The 16,909-nt window shown below is 37.6% G+C and overlaps 1 protein-coding gene across 1 annotated transcript in view; it reads right to left on the minus strand.

Annotated features, from left to right (window-relative positions):
- LOC149265410 (protein kinase STUNTED-like) overlaps positions 1 to 16,909 on the minus strand; it is an 82,727-nt gene that overhangs the window by 2,567 nt on the left and 63,251 nt on the right. The gene's annotated exons all lie outside the window — the stretch shown is intronic.

The following is a 16,909-nucleotide window of genomic DNA, read 5'->3' on the forward strand; positions in this document are numbered from 1 at the left end:
TGCAAGCAATTTTCAGAAGTGACCATGGATCCTAGCAGCCATGTGAAAGATGGATAACAAAACCAAGTTTATGTTAAGACAAGGAAGGAGGCAAAATTATCCCTCAAATGTCATTAAGGAGGAGGCCTTGAACAATCAAAGAATGCATCTATAAGAGAGGAAATTGTAGAAGAGGGGATGAACAACATCATGATGCAATGTTCTTTAGAGATCGGTTGATCAATCCAAGGTTTAAGGATTGGCTTGAGTAACATTGTTCAAAGAATGCAATCAATAAGACAAAGATGTCGAGCTTATTGCTGCAACTGGAGAGCTTGGTTCAACAACAAGAATTATGAATGTTGGCACCCAAGGTATAGTACAATTAACCACAAAGAGAGACTCATTGTACTTAGTTGTAATATATAGACTGTTGTATAGACACTCTATATAACAGTGCAATTTGTCTTATAGCTTTACTAATTCTTTAACAACAGTGCAATTTGTCTTCTTACCCTCCACAAGTCTTAACAATCAATTCTTCAATTATATGTTTAGCACCCTTCACTTGAAGATAGGATAATTCTTCCCATCAAGCTTAACGTTGGGTAGAGGGATGCTTTAAGATGAAGCTATCCTCCCCCTTGCTCAACAATTCTCTACAGATCTCAGAACAGAACCAAAGGTAATCTCAGGAACAGCGTACTATACTACTATGACAAAGAACCACAATTCTGAAAGAAACATCAGTTTGGTTAGGATCTTCAAACAGCTACCAAGGAATCAAGCAAATGTTGCTCTGCAATTCCAAGACTTCAAGTATCCAGATGCATTGCATTGCTCTATGGCACATCAATGCAATTAATTAAGCATAGAAATAACATCTCTATGTAGCGGCACTTAAAATATTACAAAAGGTGATCATTCACTGAGGTACATTCCAAAAAATATATAATTATTGTTGCCACATCATCCAGGTTTAGAATAATAATCTATTGGAATGGACACATTGATAAAAATTCCATTGTTGAGTTTGGGTTTGAGTTATTTCTTCCTCTAACTGCTCTCCAAAGCTAACTATTCAAACCAAGTCACCCTTCAATGACATACAACTCACAAGGTTCTCAAAGGCAGAAAAATCAAAAGCGTATAACAGTTAATATGTCCTTTACTGCTCCATTTTCAGGTGAAAGATTCTCAGTAATATAAACAGATCTTCCAATAGTCAACATGTAACAACAACCAAGAAAATATAGGAATCCACCAATAAACTATAATGCAAGGTCTTTTTTCTCTTTTCGAAAGGTTTCCATGAAAAACTTGTTCAAATTAATTTGTAGAGTAAGCACATAAAACGTTAATGTAATTAACCTTGAGCATGGAACATAATTCTTCTTAATCTCCATGATATTCAAGAATCAAACTCCAATGGCAGCATTGGCTTCAACACGTCTTCCTTTTATCCCTTCAAAGCTGCCATGGGTCATGATGGCTTGATCAATGATCGCATGCTCTTAAGACCAACAGTCTATACATAATTAGACTACAGTCTATACAACAGTCTATACAAACACTGTGTTCAATCCAGATTTTGATTACAAACACCATTGAGGCCATACGGTATCTCCAATTTTTCACATCATTGAGGTCATCAGTATCTCCAGTTTCAAACAGCATTCAAGCCACATTTGCTTCAAAGTGCTTACAAGTATTGTCAAACGGCAGTACATTATAAATTTACTCATATTACACTTGAGAACTAGAACACATACCGCTTGAGAAGAGAGCTGCTGCCGCTTCAAGTACCTCAAGCTCAAACTAGTCTGTTGTTCTTTCTTGCATCAAAAGAACTGAGTACAATAAGAAACAAGTTCCATGAGTATAAAATCAACAAATACAAATGAATATTACATTTTTTATCATCACCCAACGAACAAGAACCAAACAAAACTCAATTCTAAGGGAAGGTTTATCAACTTGATGTCGAAAGAAGTACCATGAACAGGTATACCCCATCTTCCGGAAAGCAATTGCAATCCCTGAGAAAAGAAATCATCTTATTGTCTACCACAGTACAGACTATCGACATCTGAGACAAAAATTCATTCCCAAGTAGTCCAAAGCACCTCATAGCAGTTTCTCTATTACAAATCAGACAATATTAATACAACAGATTTCTTGCCTCGAAAACTTTTCAGCAATAATAACTGTCAGCAATATACCAAAAGTGAGGAGAGAAAGAGATTGAGAACGGAATACAGGATTGGAGCATATTAAAGAAGTACCAACCAAGTGTAAAGCTAGGAAGAACTGAGATATTGAGACCTCAGAGGTTAAGGAACTAGTAGGTAACTGGTTTGTATTTTTTTTTAAATGTATACAAGATCTGATCAGCAAGATCTGATACGCTTAGGCCTAAATCAAGATCTGATCAGCAATAATAACTGTCGTAGAAATATTGGCAAAAGTTCAACTGCCAATATACATGAAATAAATGCCATATATATATGATTTGCATCGACTAAACGCTGTGGAGTAACATGATCTTGGTTGGAAAAAGGAGCATGTAGTGAAAAAGAAAGGTTGGAATATAAATCAGACCATTCAGTAAAGCAAATAAAATGATGTTTGGAACAGCAAGGGGCTATTAACAGCCATTCGCACTTTTTGCTTGGGAAGGGAAATCAAGAATTCTTCTATTTTTTCCCAGATCCACCTATTGGAAGATCCAGGCTCCATGTTTCCATAAGTCCAGATGCTGTATGTTTCCCATATACTTAAGGGCCCTACAACCCTATCTTTTGCCAATAAAAATAACTACTACGCCACATTTTAGACAACACAAATCTAATATTTTTTAGCAGTCTGCATTTCTGGGTTTGTGAGAACAATTTGGAGCCACAGTTATATTTGCTTCCAAACCAACGGAAGCATTCAACGTTCACTGGCAAAGTGATTATCACCCCTGTTCCAACTGCAGAGGCATGAATCCACCTAATTTGGCCTTCCAGAACAACTGATAATCTGTAAAAACAAGAAACAAGACATATGAAGCCAACTTACCCTGGTTCAAAAGCCGGCTACAGATGGGCAGGACCTGCATAAAGGGGCCTAATTTCTCACGCTCAGCCAACAATTCAGTCAAGTACCGACTGTTGTTGTTGCTGCTGCAGTGGCATGAGCTGTTCAAATCCAAGAAACAATGGATACCAAAACCAGAGAAGAATAAGCGGATTGAAATCTGAAAATGCAAGAATATCCCACCGAAACTGCTGCTGCTAGATTTGTGAACTAGGATGAAAAAACCTATTTCAAAACCATTTTTATACAGGGAGCCAGGGAGCCATATACACCAAAACAGCGGGCTGAATCCGTCAAAACAGGGAGCCGCCCTCGCTCCGCCCTCCATTTCAAAATAAATCTAACATCCCATGACGAAATCGACCCTCACAAACCACTCCCGGGACCAAATCGACCCTCACAAACCACTCCCAAACCAGAAAACCCAAACTGTAAATCAAAATGGGGGCGATTTTGATCAAATACGATTCCGCAAATATCAAAATGGGGCGATTTTGATCAAATAGGATTCGGTTAGTTTATCCGCCTTGGGCTAAAATAAAAAAATAAATTAATTTTTAAATAAAATATGGGCTAATTATATATAAAAAAAAAATTATTATTTTAATTAAAAATTCGCCCCATTAAAATATAAAAAGCCTTAAATTTCACCTTTGGGCGATTATTCGCCCCTAAAATTAACCTTGGTTATGAAGTAGGGGACCAAGCTTTTATCCGTATCTGACCCAACAAAAGCACCATTCGGTTTGGGAAGGGGACGAAATTGTCACCTCGGTTTGTAGGACCTTTTAGGATCAAGGAGAAGATTGGACCAATTGCCTATCGTCTTGTACTGCCACCCCGTTTTCATAAAACTCATGATGTTTTTCATGTATCAATTTTACGACATTATGTTTCTAATGAATCTCACAAACTGGATTGGAGGGAATTGCAGGTCTCTGACATGAGAACCGTAGTGGTCGAACCATTACGCATATTGGACCGTAGGGTTCAACAACTCAGACGTCACACGGTGGATCAAGTTAAGGTCCATTGGGACAAGTATAGCCCAGGATCTGCTACCTGGGAGGATGTAGAGACTATACATCATGACTACCCTTCACTTTTTGAGCATCTGTGATGCCCATTTTTGACTTAGACATCTACCTATGTTAAGGTTCTATTTTGTAGTTCCATGTTATTTATTTATGAACATTGTGTAATATTGATGCATTTGGTTGGACACGTGTAACTACTTATATAAATCAATTGATATATTTGGTATTGATGATGGAAATGGTTGATGTATGGCCTAAATGTATGACTCACTTAGCAATGAATTATCTAATGTGTGACTTATCAGAATTATTTTGTTTCATATATGGCTCAAGTGGATATGATTTGTTTAAATAAATGACTTAGTGAATTTATGATTTATTTCCAGTATGAACTACAAGATTGACACGTGGATACTAGACTTAATAACATGATGATTAAAAATCACTTATATGTCTTGTTGTTATATAAATGCATGAATTAGAGCTAACCCGCAGGTGGGAAAGAACTATATGATAGCCGAGATCTAAGGTCGAGACATCTCATGGGGAAAGGTATAATGTACATTGTTCTATTACATTTGGTATCTACTTGATATGCACTCTTACGACATGAGTAAAATGTAAGTGACAGGTGGCAAGACGACTTTACTAGAGTATGTGATGACAAGTCCAACCAGCGCTGTAGTGTGGTCCATATTAGGGCGTTGACCCTAGTTGTGAGGACGGGTGGAGGCATTTCCCACCATGTAACCTCCAAACCTAGAATCATGGGAGGGTAGTGGTGGACACGCTCCCCTAGACATGTGATGAAAAATGCTAGTTGCCTACTGGGGAAGTTAGGTCGATATAGTCAACGCTTCTGCCATGTTGGTTTTATGAGTGGTTAGATTGGTATAGCCAATGCCACCGTATATAGCAGCAAAGGATGGATAGGGTGGGAATGGAAGTAGGTCAGGAGGGATAGGAGGAAATAGATCAGTTGGAGACTCTTGATGGGAAATAATTTCATTGTCTGACTTATCAAATTTTACTACTATAACTCTCTCTATTTTGTTATGCCTTCGAACTCCTTGTATCTTTTCACTCTAACTTCAGGACGAAATTTTTTTAAGGAGGGGTGTATGTAATGCCCCACTTAATCTTATCATGGAAATTTTATTAATGTTTACATTACCTGAAAATATTGACTTATAATTATCAAGAAATATTGGTGAATTTGGGAAACTGTAAATTTTATTTACTGATATAAAATTTATTATTGGTATTATTCAATTCCCAACTTGTCTTCTCAAATTTAATCTTGGATCGGATATGGTCTCCTTCCATTATTCCAATTTCAATACTCATATCACATTCCCAAAATGTACTCTCACATTTACTTGGGAGAATACATGATCCTCTCCACCTAATTACCAATTTATATATTCATCTCTCATCCCCAAATTGTACTCTCACATTTACTTGGGAGAAGACATGGTCCTCTCCAACTAATTATCAATTTATATATTCATCTCTCATCCCCAAATTGTACTCTGACATTTACTTGGTAGAAGACATGCTCCTCTCCAACTAATTACCAATTTATATATTCATCTCTCATCCCCAAAATGTACTCTATTCTTATCACATTCCCAAATGTCCTCTCATGTTTACTTGGGAGAAGAGAAGCCAACTGTAAGGATGAGGGAGAAGTTATGACATTAATGAGAGGTGGTTGAGGTGGAGAGGAGGGGGGGCATAAAAGGGGAAGGAGGAAGAGAGGAAGGGGGATGTTGGGTCTTGCTTTTGGTTTTGGTTGGATGTGATTTTGGAGGAATTATTGAGAGAGAGGAAGGGAGTACTGTTTATCTTCGTCATGGACACACCCACTACATCTGGTTGGACTTGGGCTCGAAGGGCTAGGGAACCTATGGAGGTTCCCTGGGCTAGGAATTACTTCCTAGTTGGTGGGGAGGTAAATCCAGTAAGTAGTCAAGAGGAGCATTCCAGTAGGAGCAGCAGCTCAAGGGCATCTCCACTTGGCCATCGATACAGGTATTCCTCTATGCATAGATTACTCATGTAAGTGATTGAAATTAAATTTTCACTAATTAAATTTTAGGAATTAGATTCTAAATGGTAAATTATCATCGTTTAAATGTCTTTTAAGAAAATAAATTATTGCCTCTTATTACATTTAATTTTAGAGAATATAAATCTGGTAGAAGACCCAGAATGGGATCTTACATTAAGATTTATCTTGTTATTTTTCTAGGGTTACATGCCTACAAAGGCCCTGTTTGACCCTTTTTTTAACAGAAGAACTTTGCATTTCCATAATTATGATGTGATTTTGGTTTGACTTAAATTTTGTATCTCAAATGGTTTTTATGTTTGGATTATGTGTGAGGGAAAAATACACTTAGTTTTGAGATCTAGTTAGTGGCAATTGAGGGATTAGTCTTTGTTTTTCCTCTTTTTCAGCTGCATCTTGCAGATTAATCATGCAATTCCAATGGAATCTCCAGAAAGTATCTCTTCATATTGAATAGAATATACAACTCAACTATAAGTGAAGTATGTTTAGTAGATGCACACTTTAATATCACCTCCATAATCCTCCCTCTATTTCATTTTTTTTCAAAAATAGCAGGCTCATTTGTTTTGAAGCATTGTTATGGTCTATCATTGGCCCTCCTTCCTCTGTTTCATTGTTTTCAAGAGTTATGGGCCCACTCATTTTGAAGCAGTGTTCTGGTCCAAAATGTTTTCAAGAGCTATGGGCCCATATTTCTTGTGTTTGGATTGGGCCTAACCGAGTTGGAGAGGAATATTTTGTGCATGTGTTGAGGTGTAATTTCTTTGTGAAATGGGCTGAAATATCTTATGTGTATTGCAGCACAACCCTAGAATAGTTGTCATATAACACTTGAGTTGTAGCACAAGAGTATAAGGCTTCTAAACAAGGATTTGCATAGGTGTTTGAGGATTGTTAGGCCGTGTTGGGGCAGCACTGTAGCTATTCGAGGAGGCCCTACATAGGGCCAAAAAACTTAGAAGATATTGGGCACAGGGCTGAGTATTTGAGGGCAGATGATGACGTCCTAGAGAGGTATGTTGTATGTCTTTCAGGTTGATGTTTTGCTTGGGCTTGTAGGTCTGGTTTTCGAAAGTTTTGAAGCAACCTAATTACAATAGTTAGAGGACTATTAGTGGTTGTTTTGGTAGCCCTAAGTGTTGTGGACAAGTGGCATATTTGTCACAATAAGAGATTTGTACATTGTTTTCCCTAAGAATTGACTTTTAGAGAAGGGTAGTCAAGAGGACTGGTTATTAGGCCCTAATTCTGTGATTGATAGTGGGCCTAATGAGAGATAAGAGGGAAGCTCCAAGCCCTATGTTTGGTCATCTTTGGAGTAGTAGAGAGGAAAGAAGTGGACAGTGGTTAAGACCCTAAGAGTTGGCACTCTTAAAGGATGATTTACGTAGGTATTTAAGGATTTTTAGACCGAGTTGGGGAAACATTGTAGCTATTACAGAAAAACATAGATATGGAAAAAAATCTTAGAAGATATTGTGCACATGGTTGAGCATTTGAGGGTAGATGATGGCATCCTAGAGAGGTAAGTTGTATGTCTTTCATGTTAATGTTTTGCTAGGGATTCTAGGTCTAATTTTGAAAAGTTCTGAAGTAGCCTAAGTACAGTTATTGGACTGTTAGTGGTTGTTTGGGTAGCCCTAAGTGTTGTGGATAAGTGGCCGATTTGTCACAACAAGAGTGTTGTACATTTTATGCCCTAAAAATTGACTTTTGGAGGAGAAAAGGGAAGTCAAGAGGACTAGTTATTGGGCCCTAGTTCTATGGTTGACAGTGGGCCAAATCAAAGATAAGAGGGAAGCTTCAAGCCCTAAGTCTGGTCATCTTTGGAGCAGTAGAGAGGAAAGAAGTGGACAATGGTTAAGACCCTAAGATTTGGCACTCTTGGAGGAAGAGGAGAGAAGCTAGTGGACAAACTTGTTTGAGCCAAAGTTCAATCACTCTTGGAGCAGCAGGAGGGTTGATAGTGACAAATTGTTGAGCTGAAGATGCACACTTTTGAGGTAGAAGAAGTTGTGTGATCAATAGAAGAGGAATAAAAGTACATGGGAGATGTGTTCAAGGTACATGGACTGAAAAGACTGTGGATGCACACCATCAGCAAGTCAAGTGTACTTTGTTCAGGGACATATTGGTTATCACAGTTGTTGATACCAAGCCCTAGTTTTTGTCTTGTATCATGGTCGATTGTAAGGGCCATAATCCCTAGTATGGGAGCCCTAAGATTTGTGTATTAAAGTTTGTAATATAACAGGTGTTAGGTTAAAACTTGTCTTGTGTACTAGTTGATTCACTGTTATTTTTTATTCCACTATGAAAAGTAGAATTGTTGTGGCATTTGAGTGTGTTTGTGATCATGATATTAGACTCAAACCAGATTCTTGAGTGTCATGGAAAAATCAACACTTCACCTTTTTTGTAAGTAATACAGGCATTTTGTGATTTCAATGTTTTATTGCAACTAAAGTGACCTCATTATATACCCAAACACCATATTGGCACTCATTGCATTTTAACGCATAAATCAGTATTTGAGACATAAAAAATTAAACAAATGATTCAGCTCAAACAAATAAAGAAGAAAAATTGTTTAGAATATTACCAAGTCAACAAGATAAAAAAAAGTTATAATCCTACATATAGGAACTATAGAACCACCACAGAATAGAAAGCATACTCTTACTTTTCTTGCATTTCTTTAGAAGCTTTTTATGCTTTCCCTTGGAATGGAATCTGGATCCCTTCCAATATTCTTTAGGAGACTTTTTACTCTACGCTCAAAAGACAAGAAATATGCCTCAACCTTCTCTTGGTAGATATTTTGTAAGATTATGTAATACCTATCAAAAAAATAGGCATATTTGTAGTTATAAACAAAGGGCTCTCACATGTCAATGTTGTTACTATAAATTAGATGATTATTATTATGATTATTATTTAACGTTAACATTTTCCAACCTAGCTGCAGTCATAATATCAAGGAATCATGCTTGTTTTCATCTTAAATAAATATTTTGCAGAGAATTCAGCTTTAGTCTACAATCTTTCTTCATATTGCTATAAGAGTGGAACTTTAAAAATCTGCTCACTCAGTTAAAGATGTCATATATGGAATTGATCCCTCAAGAGGTGCCTCCCCTTCACCTTCATTTGCAATCAATTCCTATCAAAACAAAATAGACAATGAAAATATAAGGCCAGTGTCAAATTATTGTCTCTGTAGAAAATCTTGTAAGATTATTGAAAAAAAACAAAACATGAAACTTTGAAAAGTTATTTCTAACCCAATGAACAAACATTGTGCAACTTTGAAACTACAGACAAATACACTGGTTGAATTGAAAAAATACTTATCATTTTCACCAGATATAATCAAGGATGATGCAACATATAAAAGTATATCATTATATAATTATAATATATGATATAAAAAATCTTCTCAGGGATAGACCAAGTGGTCAAGAATCATAATGTTAATGCCAGTCGCCTTAGTTCAAATCTTGTCTAACCCAAGTGCATGATTGCAGGTTTCACTTGTAAAAATTGGGCGTTATAGTGGCAGCTCAGAGGATTTGACCATGTCAAGCAGGTGAGATTAAGTGTGCAGAACAACATTCAAGCTTCTTGTCAGTTAACTTGGAAAGTCCCTTTTCTTGAAATCGTGAAATTTCCACTCTGTAGACACTTTCCTTTTTATGTTTAAACACAACTTTTAGTCTTTGCAAGTAATCCAAAGTCATAGTTTGATAATTCTATTTTAAATTGTATTAAGGTTTATAGCTTCATATTGAGTATCCAAATAGCATTGACCTGATTGGATTTGGCACTAAATATTCATATCATGCAACCTCATTCTCTTTAAATTCTAGAGTACTTCCAAATGACTCTTGAGATAAATTTCTACTCTACACAGACTCCATCAAAGTGAATTTCCAGTTAACAAATATATTAGGGCACAAAGAACATCATTGAGCCACAGTTGACAAATTCACCAATTATAGCACATGAAGGGAGTGGAAATAGAATTAAGTTCTATGGAACCAATGAGAAAAGAAACATTTGGCAATAACACAGTCTTCCATCTTACCGTTGATTAGATTAGGTAAGTAGTTCCTCCATTGGATACCATAGAAAGTAAACTCCACCATATACAACCTAGAATGCCCAAGCTTCCAAATACAATTTGAAATGCACCAAATCACAACCTCTTGCCAACAGTTCTTAGAGAAACAACATAGGCAATACTGCAGGAATTCAAGCTTTTATCTGAAGTGTTGGTAAGGTAGTTGTTAGGCTATTTAGGACTTCAGGCCATGATCAAATCATACTCATATAGGAAAAGGATTTGTAACATGGCAGGCTGTAGGCCTTACTGTAACAATTTATTACTATGCAGAACCACTGAATAAAATATTTCCTCACTAGAAGAGGGAGGAAACTAATGTGATACCCTTCAAAAATGGTTTTAGGAAGCAAGGTCACCTATCTGGGATAGGTAAAGAGTCATTACCATGAAAAAAAACCATGCTAAGGTGGATAAAATGCACACCAATTGGTATTGGGGAAACAGTGAAGAATCCCATTGGGTGCTTGTTACAAACTCAGAGGATCTACTAAAACTCATGAGAGACCAACGATGTGTATAATTAATAGCCATAAAATATGTGGAGCACAAGTACAAGGAAGAACAACATGGATTTCATCCATCGAGGTTTGGATTTACTTCACCTCGAAGACATTTCCTTTAGATTCCAAAGACATTCCCGATAAGGATAAAATAATAAGATATTTTTTTTAATGTCGAGAAATAAGAAAGTAATAGGTCAATTGGACTAGAGAGTGGTTACTAAATAGTGTAGATGGAAGGTGATGTTATTAGGGTTTGTTTTTTTGTTTTTCTTTCCTTGGGCATGACCCACACATAGGGGATGTGTGGACATCCCTCATCCTGCAGGGTATGTCCACATGTCAAGTACACAGGGATTACAGACACAGAGGTACCACACTGCATCCCCTAACAAATCTAGTACAGGACACACCTTGGATGTGACCCACATCCCCAATATAGCATCCCTGTCAAGAAAGTGAACTTGAGGTGTTTCAATCTTGCTACACTCTCCACACATTTTTTATTACTGCAAAGCTAGTTTCAATTTCAACATGTACATGTGAATCTACACAATGGACTTCACATTGTTCACCATGTTCATGCTATTCATGTTGTAGAAAGTAGCATTTTTATATGACAATTTATTCAACCAACTTCTCTATAATGTTCAAAGTGAAATTTCAAATTTGAATCATAATTTGAATATTGCAACAGAATGAATGATAACTCAAATTCCCTTGGAGGGGATAAATTTGGCTCATAACCAAAGGAGATCTCAACTCCATTAAATGAATCGAACTGAGGAACTTCAACAATGAATTTACCTAAAAGGATGTCAAACAATATAAGGACAAGCGAAAGGAAGGATTGTTGCAGGCTTAGCTAGGTTGTTGAAGCATTGAGAGGAGTTTCTTGGCTTTGCAAGATAAGTGAGAGGACCAGCCTCATCCAGTGCCATTAATGAAGTAGCACCTTGTTGGTCCTGAAAACATTACACTACACCTTAATATATAATCGTTATGAGAAAAATGGAATTTAGAAGTTGTAAGATGATTACTCCATTTTTGTTGGCACCATAATCTACTGTAATGGGTGTGGTAGCTTCTTCATTTTCATTTTTAGACCAGGAATGAAAGTTTCTACCTTTTTATTATGTAAATTGTAGTCTGGATTAAGTGGACAAGGTGCAAAATTGATCACAATGGATGACTAGGCTAGAATTAGGTCACATTCATGACAAAATAATGAAAACAAGAAGAGACAAGCTTGATCCCATTCATTACAAAAGACAATAAAGATATGTATGGATTCGAAGGTTGTATACTTCTCTCTTTTATAATAGAAGATTGCAATCTAAGAAGGAATAGAGGATCATACAAATTATGTTATAGTGTGAGACTAGTGATCTGTGCTCACATCAATCCTAGAGAAAGGTACAAATTGAGACCTATTGTGTGAGAAGAGGAATGTCCTTATGGTCAAACAACCTTAACCTATAAGGGCTCTAAATTATACCTTAGAAAGAAGTAAATTAAATGAGTGAGACAAAGGAGATATATATACATTTGATCATTGAAGTGGGTTATAAAGGTTTGACCTTTGGATGGTAACAATTTTCAAAGTATATCTAGGGCTTGACTTGCAATGTCAAATTTAAATGTAAGTGAGCCAACTCAATTTGTTGTAATTACTATTTATTACATCCATGTGTGAAGTGTCTGTCAAGCCGGCCTGTAGGTATGGAAATATATCTAGAAGGGGGCTGATTTTTTAAAACATGACATTTAAGGGGATTGTTGGTGTGATCATAGAGCTTATCAAGTTATCAACTAATTGATTTTGGAAGGTTATGTTGCTTCAATTACAATGTTCACTTGGAAAAGATTTGAAGGTGTGCTAGTATTCCAATGGAAAAAATCTAGCGTTTGAAGAGCTTTGGAGGCTACACGAAGAATCATAAATCCCTTTCTTATCATCACTATGGGGTTCATCATGTATTTTGAAATATTTTTCACCCACCTTGGAGGTCACTTGGGGGCTTGTGTGTGTTTGGATGGGGTCCCCAGTGCTAGAGTTGAATAAACTAGTCAATTTTGTAAAAGATGTAAAGTCTTCGTGAACTGTGGATGCGTAGCATGTAGATAGATAGGAATCAAAGGGGTCTTAGCCCCTTGTTTTGGTCGGTTTTGAAGACTCACCCATGAGCCGAGGGCCATGGTATTTTATTAGGAAAGTTATAAATAATTCAGTCTTATCGAGTCTTAGAGATAACTTGGGGATAGAGATTGGGGTACGTTGAAGAGCTTTGTTATCTTGAGCAAGAGCTAAGGCAGGAAGGCTTTGCTTCCTGTGCTTAGGTAGAGAAAGGGAGGCTCCTGCAGCTGAGTGCATAGGGGGCCTAGGTAGAGTCTGCAGTTGAGTGCACGAACCCCTAAAGTTGTGTGCAAATGGTAATAAGAGTCTGTAATCGATGAACTGAAGATCAATAAAGAAGGTTGGTTGAATAATTATTGTTTATTTCCATGAAATCTGTTTATGTTGTATTTCGCTGATTAAATGATATGTTTATGAAATAATGACTGAATATTGCATGAATGTATTGGATCTTCCTTATTAATGCTTGTTATGAATAATTGTCTAGTTCTACAAAGCTAGAAACTATTTTCTTTATGTTTTTTGACGAATTAAGTAGATCTATGTGAAATCCAACCTAGGGTTGCTTGTTGATGTGTGAAAGTAGATAAATTGATTGTTTTAGGTCCGCAATTGTTGATCACAGACCTTCGCGAAGGTCAAGAAGTCGGTTAACCTATTTACATTAAAAGAGCCCTAGAAGATTATCGATTTGTGCAGAAGCAGATCTAAGGCACTAAAAGACATCACATTAGTCTCTGGATGCAGAAACTTAGTTCTTGCATCCCCCAATATTGCTTCAAGTGATACTGCAACCTGCGCTATGTAGGTTATTTCCAAAAGGGCCAGTAGTATAGGGTTTTGTTGGTTGGCGCAACTAACTCTGAACCTGGGTCAAGACCCCCTAAGCCAAAAAATGGTTATGTCACCGGGACCGAGATCTACTTAAAGAGATGTGTGATGTCACATCATTGGAATTCGACTAAGAAAGAGATTGAAAAGTGGTTAGATCAGAAGATTCATGAACTTAGAGCTTAAGAAAATAGGAATCCGTGCTTGTTGAAAGAGTATTGGCTGAATAGGTATTTGTATACAGAGGTACATGAAACTTTCTTTAGCACTTTTCCAATTGAATTATATGAGTGGTTAACTAAATTGGTAGACAGTCAAGGAAGGTGCAAGCTCGATAGTCTTATAGTGTGGACGCCAGAATTGGTGCGAAGACTAGAGACATTTGATAACAAGATCACGTGGGTTGTCGATCACTGGCTTGATCGAATTCTGGGAGGATTTGTTACTGAATTTGCAGTAGACACATCAGTTAGCTATAGTGAAGTGAAATGAAAATTATTCAAAGGACCGCGAGGTAAGTACACCAGGTCATTAAATACTTGGATTAAGATGTTGTTGTGTGAAAAGTGGATAATTCCATTACCTTGATGTTCGGAGCTACACAAAGTGGAATATTCTTTAGAAATCGTGAAGAATCAGGACCAGAATATAGCCCATTGATTGGACCTCCTTCAAGTGACGACAAAGGGGCGGTGCAGACTATGTCGCGAAGTGCTATTCAGCTAATAGCACAGGGTATTCCTAGAATACATCATCCATCCACTCCACCTCCGCCTCTGCCTCCATTGCATACACCTTCACCCACGCCTCCACCTCCACGTCCACCATTCAACATGGAAAACACAATGTTAATATTCAAAGGCATAGGAAGTGAAAATACAGAGTAGTTCTAGTTTGTTGTGAACGTTGTATGGACAATGTAGAAAATCACTGATGATAATATAAATAAGGCACACTTGGTTACGCCTTGCAGGATTACACGCTAACCTGGTACATTAAGTATTGTGTTGACAATCCTCATGCATCGCTAGCAGAGACTCAAACAACTTTGAACAAACAATTTAGTAAGCCTAAATCTAAGGGACAGTCAGTTATTGAATTTAAGGAGATCCTAATGAGAGTCAAGGAGACACCTTGGGACTTTTATTAGAGGTTGAAGTGCCATATCAGATAGGCTAACATGAAAATATCATATAGCCAGCATCGTGACTTGTTTATCGCATCGCTTTTGCCACATTTAATAATTTCGTTGTCATAATAGAAGATAGCAACGTAGTCAGAAGCCCGAGAGATCACAATGAGGCTACACGCATCACCTATTTAGGATATGAACCTAGGGGTACAATAGATCCACTCAAAGTTAGTGACCCTACACCTAGAATTACCGAGTTCGAAGAAAGAAAAGGAAACTAAGCCAGAAGTGCAAGCAGAGGTTTGGTGCTTGAAGTGCAAGGGCCACAGGCATAATAAAGTTCATTGTCCAGTATACGTGAACTATATTATAGGGGGAGGGCTACCTCCCCTAAAGCTAGAAGCACTAATCAGGCCAAGCATAGGATTTGAGCTATGGTGCACCATTTGTAAAGTCATTGGGCCACATGTGACGGATAACTGCCACTTACTTTAGAAGTTTGTTCAGACACCTGAGTAGTTGTTATGTAATATCTGTAAATCTGTGGGGCCATGATGAGTGCCACGGTCGAAGCTATGAGCTGATGATGGAAAGAACCCCTACTTATCACATGTAGGCAAAAAATCGACCTCCAGATCAAGGCGTAGGAGGAGTGCGCAGTGGTTTTCAAGGCTGAGGTGAGGACCTGGTAGAGGTCATGGTCATATTATCTACTATAACTACGGATAGTCGGGGCACTTTGTGTGAGATTTCGCGAATCCTACACATCCTTTGTGTCAATACTATAGAAAATTCGACCATGCCATAGAAGAATTTCTGATGCTAATAGCTAAAATGCAAGAGAAGAAAACGCAGCCTCAACATACTATACAGAATTTAGAAATGATGAGGGATGAGCCCCCGAGGAGGATCAGAGCATTAATATTGTACTAAGATGCAGTGTGGCGACTAGCACAGATAAGGGTAAGTAGCCTGAAGAAGACGGATGGATCCGCAAAGCCCATGAGAAATAAGCTACCTTTGACCTTAATTGTGGTAAGCAAACATTCATGGAAGCAAAGAAGAGATTCGTTGAGGCCTCCACCTCAGGAAGCCAAGACAAGACACCAGAGACCAGTACGACACAAGAGGTTGATCATTCCATACTCACTACATTTTTGGAGACCTGTATGAAGTTATTGAGTGACAGAAAGGTTATGGAAGGATTGCAGGACTTAATAGACAAGTGTGCCAATCAGGAAAAGACTCCTTCGAAGAAGCGTATGGTTAGAAAGATCGGTAAGCATAAGGCACGAACAAGACGTGAGATGCAACTAACAGTGCAAATAGGCGATTATGAAATGGACCAATTCATTTTGGATTTGGGGTCTAATGAGAATTTTCTACTGAAAAATACATGGGAGAGGATGGGGAGACCTGTGCTGCAGTGGTATCCAATTCAAGTTAGGATGGCAAATGAGCATAAAACCATCCCCATGGGATGATCATATGGAGTAACGGTTGATATTGAAGGTGCGAGTGCATTAGCATACTTTGAAGTTATCAAAATTGTTGATGATAGTAATCCCTACCCTACGCTCCTAGGAATCAACTGGGCTATTGATATGAATGGGGTCATTAATTTGAAGAAGAGGACAATGTCGTTTGAAAGGAAGTCTCTAAGTGTTATAGTACCACTCGATTCTGCAAAAGGGGCATGTTATACTGAACCAGCCCATGATTACGTAGAAAGTGACAGTGAGCTGGATCAAATCTACAAGATAACAGCACGAGATCAAGATTGGATCAATCCAATGAAAAATGGATAGGTCGCGTGAGACTGGGAGAGTTCCTGCACTTCTGACTCAAATGAAGAATTAGAGCATTGGAAAAACCGCTTACATGAAGTATCTACATTGCGATGCAATATGATGATGAAGTCACTATGCTGCATTTCATCGGAGGTAAGAAAGTTACCTTATTATGATGGTTTGACTGACATAGATATGTTTCTAGATGAATTTGAGCAT

This window comes from Pinus tabuliformis, chromosome 6 (genome assembly GCF_031772625.1).
Source record: "Pinus tabuliformis cultivar Carrire ecotype Pingquan chromosome 6, CPIR1, whole genome shotgun sequence".
In the NCBI taxonomy this organism is placed as follows: Eukaryota; Viridiplantae; Streptophyta; class Pinopsida; order Pinales; family Pinaceae; genus Pinus; species Pinus tabuliformis.